Genomic DNA, 5,000 nt, shown 5'->3' on the forward strand with positions numbered 1-5,000 from the left:
CTAAGTATTTCCCTGATTTCAGAAGTCTAAGTACTTCCCTGGTTCTAACTCACTTCAACTAAATTGAAGGAAAACAGCTCAATTGCCACTCTATGTTTTTATCTAAACAAATCATATAATTGTTTACGTATACTGGTGAAAAAGAAAACACTTATAAACATTTTAAATACAAAAATTTATTATTAAACTCAAAATTTATAAGTGAAATTCACAATATCAGGGAAATTTACCGTAACTTGAAAACAAAGCAAAGTTTAATTAATTCTTGAATCAATTACGTAAAATTAAATCAAAATTAATTTACCACAAAATTCAAGAAATTTAATTCAATCAAAATTCATAAGTGTTAGACAATAATTAAAATTTGGAAATTAATTCACAAGTGCTAAACAATACTAAAACTTGAACAGAATTCTAAGTAAATGCAAATTAATTCACAAGTGTTAAATTCAATTAAATGTGCAACAATTAATTATTAAAAACCATAAAGTTAATTAAATTGTGAATGCAAATGAAAACACAGAAAAATGTGGAAAATACCAAAATTGTAAAAAGCATTGATCACACAGAATATAAAATAAAAACACACACTTTAATAAGAAAAAATGGATGAATGCACAAAAAATCACTTCAATAAGAAAAATGGATAAATGCACAAGAAATCACTTTAAATGAAACAAACACAGAACACAAAAATTTGCAATGTGTAAAAAATTTAGATAGCTCTCTAAACCATTGTAACTATTAGTTGCAACAAATAAACTTTCATTAACATATTACCTTGGTACCAATTGTTTCTTTCTGCTGCAACTTGTTCAAAAATTTTCACCAATTCACAAAATTTCAAAAAAGAAAAGGCGCTGTTACACACTTGTACATTGTTTGTTCAGATTCCACAAAAAGCACTAAATAATATTAAATAACTCTAAGAAATAAAAAATCTAAAACTTACGATTGATCATTAAATAAGTATTAATTCTTTACGTTACTGTAATATCAAGTATGGCAAGGGAGAGAGAGAGAGAGAGAGAGGAGATAGATCTAAACGCAATGACGTTCTAAGTCTGAATGAATATTTCTTTTCATACGGAAGTTGAACAGTGGGTTTCGCACAAAATGTTTGGGGCTTGCAAAAGATGGTGCAATCCTTCTAGAAGCTTCTAATGTGACATAACTTTACAGTAAAACCGTGAAATCTCCACGTGGCTTCTCGACAAAGAAGTACGCGTCTGAAACCAGTCATATACTTAGTATGCTCAACAAGAATGTACTCTTCTGAAACAGACTCCTTGAGCAAGTAAGATTGACATGTTATGAGAGCAAAATGGAGACTTCGAGGTCTCTTATCTGAGGTGTTGACATATTATGGAAACAATTTCTAGTTTGGAACGGACAAAGTTAATCTCTCTCTCTCTTCATTCTACATTATATACTTTTAAATTATGTTATGCAAAATCTGAACATACATTTTTAGACATCCTATAACTCTAAGCTAAATAAGGAATCTGAAAATTTTGCAAAACTCTTTTCTAACATTTCATACAGTCAAGAGAGGAAATATGCGCTATGAAAGTACCAGCATATATATATATATATATATATATATATATATATATATATATATATAATATATATATATATATATATATATATATATATATATATTATATTATGTTATGCAAAATCTGAACATACATTTTTAGACATCCTATAACTCTAAGCTAAATAACGGAATCTGAAAATTTTGCAAAACTCTTTTCTAACATTTCATACAGTCAAGAGAGGAAATATGCGCTATGAAAGTACCAGCATATATATATATATATATATATATATATATATAATATATATATATATTATATATATATATATATATAATATATATATGCTGGTACTTTCATAGCGCATATTTCCCTCTCTTGACTGTATGAAATGTTAGAAAAGAGTTTTGCAAAATTTTCAGATTCCTTATTTAGCTTAGAGTTATAGGATGTCTAAAAATGTATGTTCAGATTTTGCATAACATAATATATATATATATATATATATATATATATATATATTATATATATATATATATATATATATATATATATATATATATATATATATATATATATTTGGCAATGTGTGTATGTATGTATGTATGTATGTATGTATGATTGGTATGGGCGCCCGGGCCATCGATCTGATGGAACTGATATTCGGAACGGAGATGGGTTTCCACCCCGGGAAGGTCGAGACCTACGTTTGGGAGCCCGGAAACCCCCAGGAGCCCAGGCTCTCAAAGTTTCTACTTCTCCCCCCTCTAAAGGGTGAGAAGGGATTCCCTGAAACAGCTGGTTCTGCCAATGAAATGGGGCTGGCTATGCCTGTAGACTTAGTTACTTTACAAATTTCTGTATACATATGACTTATCATTTGGAAAAGAATACTATAGGGTAAACATTAATGACATCAAAGAGGGTGGTTTTAGAAGGGGGTTGACAGAGAGAGAAAATGAGAGGGAGAGAAAGTGAGAGAGAGTAGACGGGGTGTTAGGGAGAAGAAAGAGGAAAAAAGACAGACAGACAGACAGAAAGAGTTGGTATTACTGAGAAGAAAGAAGGTAAGAGACTGATTGTTGGAGAGAGAAAAAGAAAGTAAGAGTAAGGAACGAGAGGGAGAGGAAAAGAGAGAGAGTAAGAGAAAGGAGTGAGAGGGGAAGGAAGAGAGAGAGAGAGTTGAGGGGGTGTTAGGTAGGAGAAAGATGGAAAAAGTGAGAGAGGGAGAGAGAGACAGAGAAGAGCAGTTGTTTGGAGACAGAGACAGATAGACAGAGAGATGGAGAGTTGGTATTAGTGAGAAGAAAGAGTGAAAGAGACAGTGATGGTTGGAGACAGAAAGAGAGTCAGAGAAAGGAGCTTTCTCTTTTCTTTCTTTTCGATTTCAGTTTCAAGCGCCTTTAGTTCCCAGTCAGGTTGGCTTTTGCCATGACTATCAATAAAGCCCAGGGACAGTCTCTCAGAGTGGCTGGCATCAACTTGGAGCAACCTTGCTTTTCTCACAGGCAGCTTTATGTGGTGTGCTCAAGAGTGGGCTCTCCGGAACGCCTGTTCATTTTGTCACCGGAGGGAACAACAATGAACATATTCTACCAAAAGGCTCTCCGGTGAATTGGAATCTCTCTGTCAACACCAAGATTTTTTCTTTCCATACATGTTTACGATGCTTCATTTTGATATTCATTTTCAAGGATGTTGTTTGTTTTGTCAGATTTGAATTCCTCACAATTCAGGTCGTGATACTGTATTCAATTGTGGCTTGATTTATCAATTTTCTTTTCATAAACTATGCTCTGGGTTACACGGACCAATCTAGCTGGGACCCGCCCATAGGGTGGGTAACCAGCTAGTATATATATATATATATATATATATATATATATATATATATATATATATATATATATATATATATATATATATATATATATATATATTATAATTTACAATAAGCTATAGGTTGCCAGACTTCAATATGAAAATCAGCTTGGCACAAAGTTCATGAGTGTTGATCATCCTATACAAGGAGATTCTATTTGGCTCACCTGAGCCAAAACTGAAAGCCTTATATACTTCAGTCACGCGGCTTTGCCCCATGTCTTGAGCATGGCAAAATAATACAGAAGGTTTTATGCAAATTCTTCCACAGTTACATCATCTTACACCAATATGCTGAAGAGAAACAAAAGTGTCTCCGTGATATCAAAAGACAATCGAGTATTAAAGATATTGATCACACAAGGTACTAAAGAAATCGTCCAGGATGTCAGCTTTACTGAAATCACCCGACTTCACTCAAGATTTTGAAATTCTTACAGATGCCAGTGACCTTTAAGTATATGTTGTCTTTTGGTATAACAGCCATCAGTATATTGACCACTCTGTAGCTGCAGCATACTGTTATCAAAAGTTTAATGAAATTCATTGTAACGACAGTTATACAGATTCTAGCACTAAGAATTTCGCTCCATTTGTTCCAGGTAATATTTTCTTCACTACTGATCCTCTGGTACTTCTACGTCAGTCATTATTTCCAGATCTATCAGTAAATCGAACGCTGTGTTTTATGTGCTGCAGATATTCCCAAGTTTGGGCTTCAATGAGTATCTATGTGTGTTTGACTGTGAGGGATTTGTAACTGATGTGGCTTTTCTGTCGACAGAGATTTTCTACTGCATCAGGAGGGTATGTTTCATTAGTCTATCCTTAAATATGCATGTTTTTGACCACGCAAAAGGCCATCGTAAGTCACAAGATTCACCTGGGTGATTTATGCGACTTATATCGCTCATTTTTCTAGAAAGTACCTGATGTAGATAGATAAACAGATAGATAAAATATAGAATTTAGGCCAAAGGTTATGAGCGGGAGATGAAGAGAATCAGAGCCGGGGATCGGGACCTGGTATATGTTGCGAAAGGAAGGTGGCCTATATGAGGTCACTCAGCGTTGAAACGAAAATTGACAGTAAAAAGGACAGAAAGGTGTAACATGAGGGAAACCTCAAAGCATTTTCTGTTAGCAGAGGAATGAGAGGGGTTGCAGCTTGGGGCCGAAGGGACGCTGCAAAGGACCGTGAGTAACGCCCGTGTAAGTCGCACTGGCGGCACCAAGATGGAATAAGATAAGGCGAGTTACCGCGCATGGTGCCCGGAGCTCAGCTGGGCTCTGTAACGTCACCTGGAGACTTCTGAGTGTATATGTGACGCTGTCCTGTAGCTATGATCTGGACCATCAGCCTCATTGTTCATGCCTCGCTTTTGGATTCCTAACATTGCATTTATGAAAGTAGGCTAATATTTATGTCTTCATGGCTATATTTCCAAAATACAAATACATATGATAGGAAATATAATAGCAATGGAAATAAAAATTTACGCATGACATAAGCTTTATTCCTAACATTTCATTGGAAATCTTATTGCAATTAACTCTCTCTCTCTCTCTCTCTCTCTC

General features: G+C 34.4%; 1 protein-coding gene across 5 annotated transcripts in view; it reads right to left on the minus strand.

Annotated features, from left to right (window-relative positions):
- LOC135218634 (uncharacterized) overlaps positions 1-5,000 on the minus strand; it is a 74,104-nt gene that overhangs the window by 16,804 nt on the left and 52,300 nt on the right. The window contains exon 1 of one of the 5 annotated variants that reach the window (XM_064255074.1): positions 781-800. The exons of the other annotated variants lie outside the window; for them this stretch is intronic. The gene's annotated coding sequence lies outside the window, so the exon portion shown is untranslated. Of the gene's footprint in view, positions 1-780; positions 801-5,000 lie in introns of those variants that run through there. 5 annotated transcript variants of the gene reach the window in all.

This window comes from Macrobrachium nipponense, chromosome 9, assembly GCF_015104395.2.
Source record: "Macrobrachium nipponense isolate FS-2020 chromosome 9, ASM1510439v2, whole genome shotgun sequence".
Lineage (NCBI taxonomy): Eukaryota > Metazoa > Arthropoda > Malacostraca > Decapoda > Palaemonidae > Macrobrachium > Macrobrachium nipponense.